The 17,839-nt window shown below is 44.7% G+C and overlaps 1 protein-coding gene across 2 annotated transcripts in view; it reads right to left on the bottom strand.

Moving 5' to 3' along the window:
* KIF21B (kinesin family member 21B) overlaps positions 1-17,839 on the bottom strand; it is a 1,412,490-nt gene that overhangs the window by 1,072,129 nt on the left and 322,522 nt on the right. The gene's annotated exons all lie outside the window — the stretch shown is intronic.

Raw genomic sequence — 17,839 nt, 5'->3', positions numbered from 1 at the left:
CCGAATAATTTTGACTACTCAGCCCATAAATTCCTCTCGGGTAACAGACAGGAGTGGAAGCACCAGTCTCTCATTTTTATTTTTGTCATAATCACAAATGGTTGTTAGATGTGTATCAAAGCTTCAATTAAATGCCCATGTTCCTATCGCATATCATTTTTGTCTAGCCTAGTTTTTGTACCTTGGGGAATAATATGCAAATTCTGTCAGAGCGCCCACTGACATTTTCCATAGTAAATATTTTCATATATTTCTTCAAAAATCTAGCCTCTTTTAACATTTTCACTTCTAGCCCCCCCCCCCCAAAAAAAAAACAAAAATACATCCACACTGCTGCAAATCAAATTTCAGTCCCCTAATAATCCCTGCTGAGAGCAGATTTCTCTCGAAATCTGAAGTGCCACTGCAGTAGTTTCAGCTGGAATATAAATCCCTGCCAATGTAATCCTCCATCCTGGCTAGTAGTCCCTTACTACTACAAATATACCATTACCTTTTTTTTCTTCCATCACTAATGGAGCTCCTCTAGCAATTAAAGTATTCCCCCTTTTCCTTGTAGCAGACATTCCACTGGATAACTTGAAATCCTGTCTATATCAAATTCAAATATTCAGTTCATTCTAAATGAGTCTTATCCTAGCTATTTGCACTCTACATTTCATAATATAGTTCACTATTTTATAGTATATACCCGTCAGTCATTTGGTAGTCAAAGGTGCTTGGTGCCCCAACACCCCAGCAATAAAGACATTTGCAATGACCCAACCCCACCCTGGGCAGGGTGATGTGCAATCTGCATCACTGTGGAAGCCCACAAAATCTTCCCCCTGTGAGTGCATGCTTTTCCACACCAGGGTTGAAGGTTACAATCAGGTGCTGGCATGGCAATCCTTACAACTATCACTGTCGATCTCCACCTCTCCTCCAGGGTAGGGTGATGGTTCGACTATCTCCATCCTGCCCTCCCCAGGCTGGGCATGCCCATCAGGTGGATACGCCGATAATCGAACTACATTCTCTTGGGATGTAGTGATGGCTTTATCCCTCTACACTACCAGTGCAGGCTAGTTCCTCAAGTTTGGATAGGTGGTAGACAAATAAAACCTTGACTAAACGAATTCAGGTACAAGAGCACAACACAAAATCAGGCAACCTCACAGGTTCTCAAGATATATAACAGCATTAAAATAAACAAGCAAATCAGCGGATATTAGTATTAACCTGCCTTTATCGCTCTCCAGTAAAAGTGACCGACATCTTTTATCATACTGATAAATATCCATTCTTACAAAGTCTAGCATGTATACCTGACAAAGGTCTCCACTCTAAAGACAAACTTGTCTCACAAAACAGCCAGAGACTTCCTGTACCCCCAATTATGCGACAAGGTTATGGAATAAAATCCCCTTTTCACTCTAGTGAATTGAAAAACTCTAAAATTTAAAACTCCAACTCCACTTGAAGGCACTGCGACTGTGTCACTGTCCACCAAGGTCTGGAAAGCATCCAACCTCTGCATACTGTTTCACTTCAGTCTTAACCCCAGCATGCCTCAGGATGGATTCATATTACCATGGCAAATTATGTTGCCTACTGGCGACCAGCACCTGTACAGCTTCGCCATTATTTTACTTTCTCACCTTGTCCCACCTGCACTGCTCTGTCTATTATCTGTACATACTCACCGACCTAATCAATGTTCACCTAATACTACTTTCAATGGCGACATTGTTTTCTAATGCTCCTCTCTTACTGTTAACTGCACTTTGACACCATATTACAGAGAGTAACTTGCATGCTAATTACTGTGTGCGTCATTTGAAACTTGCAGTGACAGCTTACTCCTGTGATACCAACATGTTATGATTTACATTCCAAATTTGGTTACTTGCCTTTGCTAGGGCTATACTGTATACTCAGTTTGTGAACTTATTACTACTGTGACGACTAATGTATCCAAAATTTTCCAGGGTGCCTGCTGAAAAGGGGTATCTGCCCAGCTGAACTATCCTAGTAAACAAATGCAAATAAATTAATCTAACAGAAATGCTTGTACCTTGCTTCAGGATACGCAACACAGACAGCAAAAAAGCAACAGAAAGCAACTCTTGCATTGCAAAAAAAAAAAAAAAAAAAAAAAAGCAGAGTGCAACCGAAGAAAATGCAGAGGTCAGCAAGGTTTATCTGTAATTATACAACAGTTTCTCAGTTTTGTGGCATTGCCTCACCAAACAATTTACTTGCAATAATATGACACACTACAATAGCAGTCATGAATATGACATCATAATTTGAACAAGTTCTCAACATGGGTAAACAAAATCAACTAGGCTGACACAAGCAGATGGAGATGCAAATGCCATCTACACACTCCCTCACTCATGGGGATAGTATTAGCTCTAGCTCAAGCAAAGTACGGTTGTGTACACTTACCATAAATGCAGATGTTTGAGTATATTCACTGTTGCAGTCATCGCATTTGGGTTATCCCTGCCAGGGTAGCTCTCAGTTGGCCCAAATACCAGAGGCTTAGTATTTCTGCGTCAGTTGCTGTAACTCCAGGACTGACGTCAGGTCGTGAGTGGTATAAAAATCGGGCAGCCGACACCATTACATCAGTTTTTCTTGCCCTGTCAGGAGCCCCCAAATAGGGAGCTAGGTTATGGTGGAAGACCACCAGTAGAAAGTAAATACCAAAAATTCCTTGTAAGGACAGAGAGAGAGAGAGAGAGAGAGAGAGAGAGAGAAGACATGGGGCTGAAGGGAGGGAAGCTAGGACTGCAACAGTGAATACACTGGAACATCTACATTTACGGTAAGTGCACACAACCTTACTATGTCCTTCGTGTTTCACTGTTGCAGTCATCACATGTGGTCGATTGCATGTTCTTCGTGTTTCACTGTTGCAGTCATCACATGTGGTCGATTGCATGTTCTTCGTGTTTCACTGTTGCAGTCATCACATGTGGTCGATTGCATGTTCTTCGTGTTTCACTGTTGCAGTCATCACATGTGGTCGATTGCATGTTCTTCGTGTTTCACTGTTGCAGTCATCACATGTGGTCGATTGCATGTTCTTCGTGTTTCACTGTTGCAGTCATCACATGTGGTAGATTGCATGTTCTTCGTGTTTCACTGTTGCAGTCATCACATGTGGTCGACTGCCAAAGCTGAAGAAAAGGGTGGAGGCAATCAAGAAGGCTGGGGGCTGGCTAGGATGCCCTGCAAGACCGTGGTGGCAAGGCCTGCTCTGGATTTGGAGAAGATAGGCAGGTGCTAATGCTTGGTGACGGTATGAAAAGATGTCCACACTGTAGCCTCCAGGATGTCCCTGGTGGGGACCCCACTGAGAAAAGCTGTAGAGGTGGAGGTTGCTCTGGTGGAATGTGTCCTGACTCCCCTTGGGGGGAGGTTTCCCATGCTGTTTGTAGCAGAAATGGATGCAGTGTGCTATCCATTTGGAAACTGTTTGGATATGGCCTTGCCCTCTGCTCCTGCAGCGAAGCTGACTAGCAATTAATCAGTTTTTCTAAAATATTTAGACCTGTCTAGGCAGAATCTCAGCTGTCTGTGCACATCTAGAGAGTGCAGGTGGGCAAATGAATGGACTGGTTGACAGCCACACTGGACACCACTTTTGGCATGAAGGATGGGTTAGTCCTGAGGGAGACCCTGTCAGCATGGAAAATGATGAAGGGCTCTACAACCATAAGTGCTGGTAGCTCTAATACTCTTCTAGCTGAAGTGATGGCCAGAAGCAAGGCTGTCTTCCAAGAGAGAAATGTTAACTCTGCTGGAACTGTAAGTTCAAAGGGGGGCAGGGTGAGCTTTTCCAACACAAAGATTAGGTCCCAAGCTGGGGTAGGAGCTCTTTTGGGTGGCGTCAAGTTGTTGGCTCCTCTTAGGAACTGTTTGATGAGAGGGTGTGAGAAAAGAGGTGGCTCTGTGCTGAAATGAACAGAGATGGCAGAGGCATGAATTGTAATGGAAGAGAAGGATAGACCCCTGTGTAGTAGGTCTGCCAGGTAATCCAGGATGAGAGGTAGGGAGGGCTGTGCCATTCCGGCTCCCTTAGCCTGGATCCACGTGCAAAACCTTTTCCACTTGTCAGCATAAGACTTTCTAGTGCTGGGGAGTCTGGCCTCACGTATAACATCTAGAACTTGTTTGCTTAGACTGGCAGCTTGAGGAGAGGTCCGGGAATAAGCCAGGCTGCCAGACTGAGGGTGTGCAATTGGGGATACATGAATTCTCCATTCCTCTGGGTTAGGAGTGTTGGGATCAGAGGTAGGTGCCATCGTGGCAGGGGTGACAGGCTACGCAGCAGTCGGTACACCAGTGCTGGCGTGGCCAGTCTGGGCAAATCAGGATTGTCTTCGGTTTTTTCTCCCTTATTTTGAGCAGTACCCTTGAAATGAGTGGTAGAGGGGGAAATGCATAGACAGAGAGGTTTACCCACTGGAAGGATAGAGCATCCACTTTCCAGGCCTTGCTGTGAGGTTTCTTGGTGCAGAATTTGCTGAGTTGATGATTGGAGTGGGAGCCAAAGAGGTCAACCTTCACGGTGCCCCATTGCTGGATTACAAGGATGAAGGTTCTTTGGTCTAGCAGGTTTCTGATTAAGCTGCCTGCCAGAGAGTTTAGAGAGCGTGGCAGGAATTGTGCTAACAGGTGTAGTTGCATTTCTGAGGCCATGTGCCAAAGGGTCATGGCGAGCCTGCACAGAGGATAAGAGTGAGTCCCTCCCTGCTTGTTGATATACCACATCACAGTGGTGTTGTCGGTTTTGATCAGTAAAGGCCCCGGGGGAGAGTAGGGGTCTGAAAGCTGTCAGGGCATGCTGAACAGCTAACATCTCTTTTTGGATGATGTGTAGATGTATTTGATTTGGGTTCCATTGGTCCTGAATGCACCTGCCGTCCAGGTGTGCACCCCAGGCATAGTCTGATGCATCTGTGGTGAGGGTCTGGGCGGCGTGGTGTTGTAAGAAGGGAAGTCCCTTGTTGTGATAGCATGCTGCTGCCCACCATAGAAGATCTTTCCTTAGACAAGATATCATTGGTATTAGAGTTTTCAGGTCTTGAGTGCTGACACCAAAGACTTTTTAGGTACCATTGTAGTTTCCTCATATGCAGTCTGGCATATGGAATGAGTAGAATGCAAAAAGTCATGAACCCTAGAGCTTGTAAGATTTCCCTTGCGGATAACTGGGTTCTGGTGGCTAGTTGAGAGAAGTAGGCTGTCAGGTAGGATTGTTTTTCTGGTGTAAGGAATGCCATCTGGGATGCTGTGTCCAGGCTTGCTCCCAGGTATACAATTTTTTGTGTGGGTACTAGTTTGGATTACTTTTCTTTAATAGTATACCCCAGGGAGGTCCGCAGGTCCTTTACAAAGGTCAGGTGCTTTAGCAGCTTTTCCTGACTGTCTGCCTGAATCAGGCAGTCGTCTAAGTAGGGGTACATTTGAATATTTCTTTGTCTGCAAAAAGCAATGGCAGGAGCCAGACATTTTGTGAAAACTCAGAGCAGTGGATAAGCCAAAGGGAAGCGCAGAAAACTGAAAGTGCAGTGATCCTACTCTGAAACGTAGGTATTTCCTGCATGATTCCCTGATTGGGATGTGTAGGTAAGACCTCTTAGGTCTAGGGTGGCTAACCAAGCATCCTTGGAAAGCATATGTAGAAGCTGCTGTAGGGTGAGCATTTTGAATTTTGGTATCACCAGAAAGGTGTTTAGAATGGACAGATAGAGGATGGGGCGCCATGTGTCCTCTCTTCTGGGTACCAGGAAGAGTCTGGGTAGAAACCTTGGCCTATCGGTTCTGCAGGAACATGCTCTATTGTCCTCATAGACAGAAGGGAAAGGACTTGCTTTTTGGCCTCTGTCCACTGGTTTGGGGGAAGATCTGAGAATTCTTTTGGGGTTGGCAAAGTGTGGAAATAAAATATGTATCCCTGGGAGACTATAATGAGGATCCAGCGGTCACTGGTAATGGAGGCCCAGTTGCTTATGTGGAAGGAGAGTTTTCCTCCTACAGGCAAGAGCAGGTGGGCAGAGGAGGGGGTGGAAGTGTAAAGTAATTGTGAGTTCTTGCCATAAGTATTGTGCTTTGCACTCCCTGGTTTTGAGGAGGAGGAACTCCATTGCTTAAACCTCTGCATTCCCTGTGGGTGTTGATTGGGGGGGTCTGCTTCCCCTGGGTCAGGGCTGAGCTGACATGGAGGGGGCAGGAAAGGACCAGTGCTTGGAGGGGCAATGCCTACTGAACCTCGGTGGCTGGACCTGTAAGACGTCTAACTGTCTGCATAGATTTAGCTTTTTCTTCCATATTTTTTAAGACCTCTTCTACCTTGGTGCCAAATAAGTTGTCTTTGCGCAAGGATGCGTCCAATAATTTGGATTTGACATGGTCTGGCAAGGTCTGTTCCTTAAGCCAAGCATGCCTTCTAAGGACAGAACCGGTGACTGCCACCCTGCAAGATGCTTCTAGGGCGTCAAAACCACGTTGTAAGGTGTGCTTAGTTACTTGACTTGCAGACTGCATTAACTCTTGTAACTCTATTTTCTGCACAAGCAGGGAAAAAAGATATTTTTTGTTTGAGGAGTTCCATGGTATGTTGCTGATATTTCAGCAAATGGAACTGACAATTTAATGCTCTAATAGCAAGAGTAGCACAGGTGTATACTTTTTTACCCAATCTGTCTAATGCTCAGGAGTCCCTACCTGAGGGGGTGATTCTTAGCTGAAGTTGCTTTGATTCCTTTAGGTCCTTGAGAGATTACCTCTGGGTCAGCAGTAGGATTTTTAAGAAATTTGTGAGAGAGTCAGGAACTCTATAGTACCAGTCAGGTTTCATGGGTGCAGGAGGGAGGGTGTCAGGGGTCAGACTGGATTCCATAAATACATCCTCCACAACATCCAGGACAGGAGGAATGGCTAGAGGTCTGTGCTGTGGAAGATCCAAGAATTCCCCAAGTCTCTTTTTTGACTGAGGATAGTCTTGACATTCCCATTGGAAATGCTCCCTTAAAGTATGAAGGGTTTCCCCAAAGGAAAAGTCATCGGGTGGCGAGGCTGAAGGGATGGATTCCTCTGCATCAGAATACTCATAAGCAGAGAGGGGTTGCATATCTTCATATTCTGATGCATCAGAGTCATAGGACTCCTGTTCAAATAAAACTACTGGGGACAAATATCTTTCTTTTGAAAGGGGTAGCCTGGCTTCCCCGGATAAGCATTATAAGGTCTTCCGCCATTTTAAGCATTTGAGAGTGAGGCAAGTAAGCAGGTGCCTGAGCTTGAGTCATCATTTTTTGGGTGTGGTTTGTAACCTGGGCCTTAGAACCTCGATTTTCGAAAGAACTGAGACGCAAAAGAAAGTCAGTCTGTGTCGAGTATTGGCGGTGCAAAGTACTTCCTCAGAAGCCAGTGCCTGCTCACGGGCTCCGGACCCATCCAAGGTAGAGACATCCGCAGGATCCCTAGTCGAAGAAGAGTCTTGCGGCATACTGAACTCTGAAAGGGTCTCGGTAGCGGCCTGCAAATCTACAGAAGAGGGCATCAGGGGTTGCGAAAGTGCCTCACTGAGGACTGGAGAACTGATGACTAGCTTAACAGAAGCGTCGTCGGCAGTCTTGGACCTGTGCGGTCTGTCGCGGTCTTTATCCTTATGTTCTTTTTGGAAGATCTGTTGTTGGATGGCTTACCACAGCCATATTGGAATTAGAGGACTGAGAACGAAAATATCTAGCTACAATAAGGGCCTGACGATGTATAGTTCAGGCATTGAACAAAGCATAAAAGTGACAGAGGGGGACGTCATGGTCTGGGCCTAAACAAGTGACGCAGTAAGAATGAGCGTCTCGGTGTGGTATTTGCTTTCCACAGGCGAGACAATTTTTAACTTTTTCTGTCACTGGTTATAGCAAGAAAAAAGGATCCCCAATGGGGTACTTAGCTTTAGAAGACTTCAACTTCAAATCGGAAATGAAAAACTCTCAAGGTAGTGGCCGACCGGCACTCGTGCGAACCGCTTCTGCTTTGGGCTCCTCAGCAAGAAAGACTAATGTAATGGTGTCGACTGCCTGATTTTATACCACTGACGACTTTACGTCAGTCCTGGTGCAACAGCAACCAATGCAGAAATACTAAGCCTCTGGTATTCGGGCCGACTGAGGGCTACCCTGCCAGGGATAACCCAAATGTGATGACTGTAACAGTGAAACATGAAGCTCAACTGTTACTGCTGTTGATTATTTGAACATGCACTCCTATCCCAACTGGTCATTCCAGCACAGTCGACTAAGTCACCCTAGACACTCATTCATGATCAAATTGTCAGATTCAATTCAGGGCCACAGATGGATCCACAGACAATCCTGCAATTTAGTGGGTGCAAGGCAGACAGACTGCTCTGCATAAAGCACCAGTCAACTGCAGGAAACACGCAAGCACTCAGGATGTAAACACAGGCAAATTAGGATCACTAACTCATCTACAGCAAGTCTTTGTAATGTGGAAGGAAATAGGAGCACCTGACAAACCCCCATGCAGACACAGGAAGAACAAGCAGACCCCCTCAGGAGAGGCACTCCCGCCTAGTACCAAACTGACTAACCATGCATTGGGAGGCAGCAGCGTCAAGGGCTGTACAGCTGTAGCTCCCAGATTCCCACACAGACTGCACATTCTCTGGCAAGGAGAAATCAGATATAAACTGCTCCAACATAGGTTCAGTCACAATTAGCACACAGCTCACAACTAAATAAGAGATATGCAGCTGACGTCAGGAGAAAAAACGTCCCTTCTCAGGGACTACTCCTATCCCTCTAGAAAATCACATGCCATATATCAGACATGCCATATATCAGCTGCTCTAGCCTGAAGGAAATGTTAATCAGCATTGGTTAGAGTTGCTGTCTGTCAGCTGCAGGATGCAAAGTTTCAGTTTTGGACTACTGATGTTTTCTAGGTGAAGTCTGCATGCTGTCCCAATGTCCACACTGATTTCTTTATGGTCACTCTAGTTTTCTTCCAAACCCCAGACACGCTGTTTATTATGCTGACTAAATCTTATTTAAGAAGTGTCCTTTATTATGCTGACTAAATCTTATTTAAGAAGTGTCCTTAAGTTTACACTATGGAGTTTTTCTCTCCAGTTCTTCCTAGTAAAAAAACCCATAGTTCACCGATATTAAGGTAGTTAACATTAAAATAAAGCAGACATCTCCACAGACCTCACCAGCACAGTTGACCTTTAAATAAACCTGTACTGGGGTCACAGACACTGTACAGTAGTAACACCTGCATCTCAACCTTCTAACTTATTACTCATTATAATAATTACATATATATTGGCTGACTATAAGGTAAAGAAATTAGAAGTTACGCTACTTACCACAACTTGGTATCCATGTTGTCCATTTTCATTCTTCCTCACAAATGGGTCTAGGATCCGATCCTCAGATCCGACTCTGCCAAATTTACAAGACTTCGGATCCAAATCTCGAGCGCCTCCCCCTACCCATAATGTTCTACTCTATCCCAAACTCCTTAGATAGAGTTTGCTGCCTTATTGCCCACTGTGTTATACAGACAGACAGAAACAAGAGATAGATGAGGCTCAAACCAGGAACATGAAGGCTCCTATAATGTCCAAAGATCCTTCTAGGGCTGACAGGGCTAGGACAAGGGATAGTTGAAAAGGAAGGGGAGGACGAATGAAATTGGACAACACGGATACCAAGTTATGACAAATACCAGACTCCTAAATCTGATCATGTCCTTTTCATTCTTCCTCATGAATGGGTCAGAGTCCGCAGCTATATAACTCTCGAGAGCCCCTCAAGAAAGGACATGCCAGAGCAGTGTCAAACCAAAGGAAGCTCTGCTTCTGAAGACAATGACCAATTTGTCATGTGTAACAAATGTACCAGTCTTTGACCAAGTGGCTGCAGTGCAGACGTAATAAATGGAGGTTTTTGAAGAAAAGGCAGACGAAGTAGCCATAGATCTAGTGTAATTGAATGCGATCTTGGAGGACGAGACAATTCCAAACCTTTTTGAGAATAAAATCAGTGAGATACAATCAGTAATCCATTTGTCCAGAGTAATTTTGGATACTGCCTGACGCCAGGAGTTGGGGGAAAGGATACAAACAGCTGATCACAGAACAAAACAGTGCAGGAAGTCTGAAGATAAAAATGTAATTGTCTGTGAACATCAAGAAAAGTGCAGCATATATTTGCCTTTATCAGTAAAGTTGGGAAAGAAAACTAGTAATTGCATGGACTGGTTAATGTTGGGCTCCGTGGCCGCTTTATGCAAAAAAGGAAGGGTTGGTTCATAGAGACATCCTATCCTTATGGAAGATAATGTAAGGAGGCCTACCCGATAAGACCTGGAGTTCAGAAATTCCTTTTGCTGAAGTTATAGCTACTAAAAAGATTGTTTTCCAAAAAAATAAACTTCATGTCGCATTTGTCCACCAATTCAAAGGGTTTCCGAGTTAACCCCTGAAGGACCAACGTCAAATCCCAAGGAGGAAAGGGATCCTTTATTGGCGGTCCAAGGAGGAAAATTCCCTTCATGAAAGCTTTACATAATCTGGAAGATGTCAAAGAAAGGGATCCTTTATTGGCGGTCCAAGGAGGAAAATTCCCTTCATGAAAGCTTTACATAATCTGGAAGATGTCAAAGAGAATGATTTGTTTCCAGCATGGAAGTTGAATATGGCTGCTAACTGATGTTTAATACCAGAAAATCTAGTCTCTTCCTTAAAAAAAGAGTAGTGAGAAAAAGAAGAACGGCTGAAGTACATGCTGAAAAGGGGTCAATATTCAGGTTGGAAGCCCATATGGAAAAAATCTTTTCCATTTGCTTCTGTAGACATTCTTGGTGGAGGCCTTCTAGGAGGCCAAGATAATGTCACAAACTCTGGAAGCGAGCCTGGACCATCTTACTATCACTGGAAGTGGAGAAACCATGTAGTCAGTTTGAGGGCATGGAGGCTGGGGATGTTAAATTTCTGATGGATGGAAATTCTAAGTGGGTTCTAGTATTCATGGAGAATATTTCAAATGAGACCAGAGGAAGGGGAACCATACCTGTCAAGGCAGAAAGGGGCAATGAGGATGACTGGGCTCTTCAGCCTTCTTGCTTTCTGTAAAAAAAAAAAAAAAAACAAACTTTGGGATCAGCGGAAGAGGGGGATAAGAACAGAGGAGACCAGACAGCCAATCGTGAATCACAGCATCTCTCGGTGACTCTCCTGGAGGGGGGATCAGAGCAAGTACTGGCTGCACTTGAGGGGAGAGGTAAATAGTTCTCAGCAAGGCTGGTCCCCAGCAGCTGAAGATCATATTTTGCTACCATTTGATTGAGGGACCACTCATGAGGAATCAGGAAGGACCTGATTGCCAGGGCACTGGTTTTCCCCGGAATGCGCGTTGCAATAAGAAAGTTGTCTACAGAGATCACCCATTCCCTGACCCTCATGAAGCTTCTATACAATGGGTAGGAACGGGTTCCTTCTTATCTGTTGATGTACCAGACTACTGACCTGTCCCTAGAGGGAGAACATCCTGAAAGGCTTCTAACATTAGGAGGACTGCTCTCATCCTGCCCATGAAATGCACCCCCCCCCCATACCAGGTAGGAAGAGTCTGTGGTTACTGTGGCTATTGAGGGAGGAAAACAGAATGGTCTGCCCAGAAACAGGTCAACTCAATGGATCCACCAGCAAACATAGCGTTTGCAAATTGGAGTATGTTTTGTGGAAAACGACAGAGGCTGGTAAAGAATGGACCACTGAACTGCCAGAGGCCATTGAAAGATGATTCACATAAGGAATCTTGCTAGAGGAACTAAAAGAATGGCAGTTGACATTGACCCAAGAGCTTATAACACTAGTTTTGCTGGGGGGGGGGGGGTCTGGGGACAGACGAGACAGCAAGTCCTGTACCCAATATCTCAAAGATGTGATGCGATGAAGAGGTAATGATGGCACTTGAGTAGTGTCCAGCCAAGTTCCTATAAATTCCAGAGTCTGTACAGGAGTCAGCTTCGATTTGGCAAGATTTACTGTAATGCCTAGAGTGTTGGAGATATGAAGCCAAGTAACCCCTGGCTTGTAGAAGTTGATGCCTGGTTGGGGCGGTGAGGAGCTAATTGTCGAGATGGGGAAACTCCTTAGAGTCTCAAATGAGCTACCATGCATTTGGTGAACATCATTTGGGCTGTGGCAATTCCAAAGGGCAGTGCTCCCAGCTGAAAGTGCAGGTATCTCCCTATTTTGATATGGTAGTACCCATCCTGGAAATATATACAGTGCATCCAATCATCCTTGTGCATAACAGGCAAGATGGACTGAACTGCAGCTATTCAGAACTTTGATTCCTTACATACTGATTTAAATTGCTTAGATCCAGAACTGGTCTCAGGTCCTCAGTTTCATTGGCACTAAAAAGAAGCGGGAGTAAGTTCTGAATCCTATCTGCTCGGGTGGGACCTCCTGGATGACTTTTGTAGCAGTTTTTTCAAATTTCTTGGTCTGCATACACCCTCTGTCTGGATGAAACATCAGGGATTTTCTTTCTTTGGACAGGTAGTGGAAGGGAAGAGAGTTTGCAGTAAACCTCTGGAATTTTTTTTTTTTTTTTTTTTTTTTTTAGCATACATGCATTTTTTGTGATATTGGTCCTGGCATTCAGGTGCAAGGAAAAATGACCCCCAACTACCTCCAAAGATGGACAGTTAGGCAATGCCTCATTCAGGAGTGCTGTTAGACCCTATCAGAGAAGTTGAACCTGAAGCCCTAGTTTTGTATACCTCCCCTGCCCCTGGGGTGACATCTGCCATTGAAACCTTATCCTCTGCCTCTGGAGGAAGGATCACCATGCAAGTTCTGGAAAGGTGCCAGAGACTTCTAGAACCACATTTTCTTACCACCTTGCTGGTTCCTACAGATTGAATGTTGAGGGGTAGAAAACTTGATTCCGATGGCAGACAGGATCTTTCTCTGCTGCTCACTACAGGTGAGCGTGTCTTTCAATTACGGCCTGAAGGAGAAGCCATCAAAGGGGGCATTACAGGGCTCCTTGAAGGGTTCCACAGCCTCTCAAAGGCATGTCTCCTAAAGACTATGCACGAACAGACTGCTCATAAGGCACCCTCTGCTGAACAGGAGATCAGCCTCACTGATGAAGTGGCAATGGATGAAAGAGTAGCCAGATGAAGAGAAACCTCCTTGAGATCCTCCACCGACATGGACTCAAGTGTTTGAAAGCTCCTTGATCAAATCTCTTCAAGTGAGTAAAACATTCCAGGTAATTTAACTACCTCAGTGTGATTGTGGCTGAGGCGAAAATGTGCTTATCAAACCTGTCCATTGCTCTGGACTCCCTGTTCGGTTGATGGACAGAGGAGCTTTACTCTAACTCCTTCCTACAGGCTGCTGACACAACTGTGACATCAACTGGTATTCCCTTACTCCAGAGTAAGGTATATCTGAAGGGGGAACTAAGAATGGGGGAACCCTCTGGGAACATGTGTGGAGGCTTCCCTGAGCTGGCTGATCCTGAGGAGCAGAAATGATGGGCTCAAGAGCTAAGACCTATGAAGGGAGAGGGATAGGATCAGAGACCATCAAGGAGGGCTCTCTATGCATATAGACAGGCCTTTCTGCTACCTGGAAGGCTGACAAACCTGGAGAAACCTCTCCGGATAGGATCAGAGACTAGTAAGGAGGGCTCTCTATGCATATACACAGGCCTTTCTGCTACCTGGAAGGCTGACACACCTGGAGAAACCTCTCCCCACTTCCTCAGAGCCAAAGCAGCTGAAGGGAGGTAAAGGCCAACCCTGGATCTGAGGCATTCTAAGTGAGAATTGGACCACAGCTGTCCAGAGCCGAGGCACTGAGGGAAAGGGAAGGATCTGACAAAGTGGGAACCCAAACACAACCCCTTGTATCAGAGACCTGCTCTGGTCCAAAGGTATCAGAGTAATACCGATCAAGGATACCATCAGAGTAGAGAAAGGGACCTTCCTTGAATCCAACGCTGAACCTCTTGGGGATCTTGGATCCCAAGACTCACGAGCCACGAGTCAGATCAGAGAAGCAGACAGTACTGGTTGGGCAGGTGTGCTCATGGATCTAATAGGGGATGGAGCTGGTAGAACCCCCATCTGAATCTGAGCCCCAAGGAATCTCCACATCATCCTGCCCATGTCTGCTTCTGTCAAACTCCCCGAAGCCCAAGATGAAATTCTCAACACTGGCCTAGATTGCTTTGTTGGCATTTGAAACTGGGAAGGCAGAGTCAGAGACACTGGCTTCAATAGAAATTCCGGCATACAGCCTCTACTAGTTCGATCTGAGGGCTGGGTTCTGAGAAAGAGGTGGACAGAAGAGGAGAACTGGTAGGGGCTGAGCCAGTCTGATCCAAGGGCTGTTGGAGATTTGAGCCAGCTTGATAGGCCTCAGATCTGACAGAGTAGGATCCAAGACCTTTTGCAACTTTTCAGACTATTCCAAGTAGGGTTTTGGAGATTTGGGATGGAGTCTTTCTCGGTTCTGAAACAGATTAAGAATGTTTTGAGGGGGTCTGAGCCCCAGCAAAAAGTAATCCTTTCAGGAAAAGAATCCAAACCCAAACCAAGTCACAGCTAGTATAAAAGGGCTGCTGGATAAAAATATAGTAGATAAACTCTTCAAAAGCAAGCAACAGACCAATTAACAGCAGCGCTTTCACAGTGTAGACACACTACTTCATCAGATCTGACGCATTAACCCCTTTTAAGAAGGCCATGGTAGAGGGAGACCAGAATTTCTCCTGCAAATTTTTCCCTATGAAATGTTATGGTAGAAATAAATACAGTTTGCTCTCAACTTATAAATGGCCCTTTTAGATACAGGCAGTCCAGTATCACAGGTCACAAAACAATCTGTTTTTCTGAAGTCTTTCTTTCCAGAAACATTTGCTGGATGTTCACAGGCAGTTGACAGTCTAATATTCTCTCCTCCATGTTCTGGGGAGAAGAAACTCAAACTATTCAGTTCAGGTGCTTCAACCATCACCTCTGTAGAACATGGGAAACCCCTTTACACACAAGGGCTTGCAATTCTGAAACCCTCCAAACCAAGATAAACTGAGTGAAGGCAGGTCTTCCAGAAAAGAAACTGCTAATGCAGCTGGTTCAAATGGAACTAAAATTAAGTTATTTTTTTCCAGCATGAAGTTAGGTCACAAGCTAAAGCCAGAATCTGCTCATGTGGCCTAAGGTGTGCGAGACTCTGAACTGCCTGAAGGCAGTCTGTCTGCCACAGGGGTACAAGGGTAAGTCTAAAGGACTGAAACATGCCAAGCCTGGAGAAAACAACAGAGATACTTTAAAAGACAATTGGCACATCCCCCTCATAAGGCTGCAGGTCCCTCCTTATGGTACGAGGGGGAAAAGTTTTTTTTTTTTTTATTTTACTTAGCTAGGTATGCTTCTCTGGTTCCTAACCTCAACCTCCCTCAGTGTTCTGCACAGGGACACTGCAGATGCTGCCAAAGGGTCCAGCCCAGAAAGAAGTAAATCAATACAACTTCTGGCCTCTTATCCCTTATTTTCTGAACTACCACAGGAAATAAGGGAATGGGAAGAAAAGAATACAGACACAGGCATCTCTGGTTCAGGAGAAATGCATAAACTAACCAAGCTTTCCTATGAGGTGCCCGGAAACACAATCTGTTTAACTGGTCATTGCTTAGAGGAGCAACTTGAAAGTGCAGTTGCTTGCACTTATCATAAATGTAGATATTAAAGTGTTATTCACTGCTGTAGTCATAACCGATGGGATTTCCTGCCAAGGAAGCTCTTGGCTAACCTGACTACCTGAAACATCTGGGTATAAAGAAGTCTTCTGGTGCCAGATACTTCCTTAAATCCCAACAGACAGGAGCCCCTCTAAAAGATCCCCCAAGGTCAAGAGTCTAAGCTCAAACTTCACAGTATGTACAGAGGAGGAGGAGGGAACAACCGGGAATAGAAAAGAATGCCCACCACAATCTCAAGAGGCAAGGGGGGAAGGAGGGATGTTCTTCATGTTTCACTGCTGCAGTCATAACTAATGGGATGACTCCCAAAGATGAAAGGGAGGTGGATGGAGTGTTTATGGAGAGGAAAGGATATCCTGCATGATGGCAGTGGCAAACCCTGCTCTGGACTTGAAGATTGGAAGGTGATAATGTTTGAAGGTATGCACAGACTGCCAAGTAGCCACTTCCAGCGCGTCTTTGGTGGCCACCCCTTTAAGAAAGGCTGTAGATGTAGCAGCAGCACTAGTGGAGTGTGACCTCACATGGTCTGGAAACTTCTTTCCATGGCGGCTGTAGCAGAATAAGATGCACTGGGAGATCCATTTGGAGGTAGTTTAGAAACTGGCCTCCTCTCAGTGCTACAAGCAAAGGGAACAGGCCAGGCTGCTCATGTTGTGTCCAAGTAATAACACAGCTGCAATAACATTGCTGTGTACTTATCCTTTAAAATGTTAAGGAAGTCAAAAGCTGCCAGGCTGTTAACATGACAGCAGAAAGTACAGCACTCCCAGTCTCTTTTCCCCATGCACACAAAGTATGCATGTGTATACACTGCACACACACTAAAACAAGACATTTAAAATACTGGGGAACCAGAATGATCTATAATGCAAGATGCAGTTAAGCCTTTCTTTTCTTAAACAAGCATCTTGTCACTTTAGTAGTGCAGACTCCACTCAGAGTCTGTGATGAATACTGGAGAGAAACATGCCAGACCGTATGTTGCACTTAAGGGAAACCAATACTTGGGTACTAGGCATAATGTACTGTAATTTTTGTTGTCAGTGTCTGCAATACATGTGACTAAAAAACTGAAACATGAAAGTGAGTGCTCTAGGGTATTATGGTACGACTCTGAAATTGCGCAGCAAGGAGAAGTAGAAGACAAATATTATATTGAAAAAAATGGTGTATAATCCAACGGGCAAAAAAACAGTTTTAGGCATGTATCCTGAAATCACAGCTACTTAATGTCTTGGTCCAAAACTTGTAAAAGCTGCGTGGGGAAAGACCAACTTTCCAAAGACAAGAGAGTCTCACAAGTATGTGTGTACTCCAGAATATCCCAGGACTGGCCAGCTACGTATATACTTTACAAAACAAGATGTATTTTAGGCCTCAATGCTGACAGAAGAACTTCCTTAAATTCGTCACCAGAAGTATTCGGCACATAACCTCTCATTATTCAGGATGAGCGGCTGACAGAAGAGCTTCCTTAAATTCGTCACCAGAAGTATTCGGCACATAACCTCTCATTACTCAGGATGAGCGGCTTTCTTCCAGAAGAGCATCTCACTGCAATTTTGAGACAGACTTCAGACTCTGCCCTCCAGGAATTCAACAATCCTTTTTAAAACCAGCAAATTAACTGTTTAAGATTCTGCTGTGGTTTGTTAAAAGGATAAAAACTACGGTTTCAACTTTGTGGCCAGTTATTCACATGCCGAAACATATTAAATTAGCAACAAGCAAATCCAGAATATCACACTGCTGTTCCAAGAATAACTGGGCTTCTTGTGAGACTCTGACAGGAAGTCTGTGTGTAAAGAGTGCACGTATCTTATCATTTACTGGAATTTTGAAGTACGGCTGTTTAGCACCAACAATGGACTTTCAGTGACTGACATCTACTAAAGAGAAATTGGAAATGTCTGAAAACAGTTCAGTTTGCACTGCAAAACCCCTCTGTGTACCATTTCATCTGCTACTACGTTTATAGCAGCACAAAAAGCTACACATCTGTTTAACACATA

Source organism: Protopterus annectens, chromosome 7.part0, assembly GCF_019279795.1.
Source record: "Protopterus annectens isolate FY-2018-M chromosome 7.part0, PAN1.0, whole genome shotgun sequence".
Taxonomy (NCBI): domain Eukaryota; kingdom Metazoa; phylum Chordata; order Ceratodontiformes; family Protopteridae; genus Protopterus; species Protopterus annectens.
The sequence above is the reverse complement of the archived record's forward strand: the minus strand, read 5'-3'. Positions and strand labels throughout refer to the sequence as shown.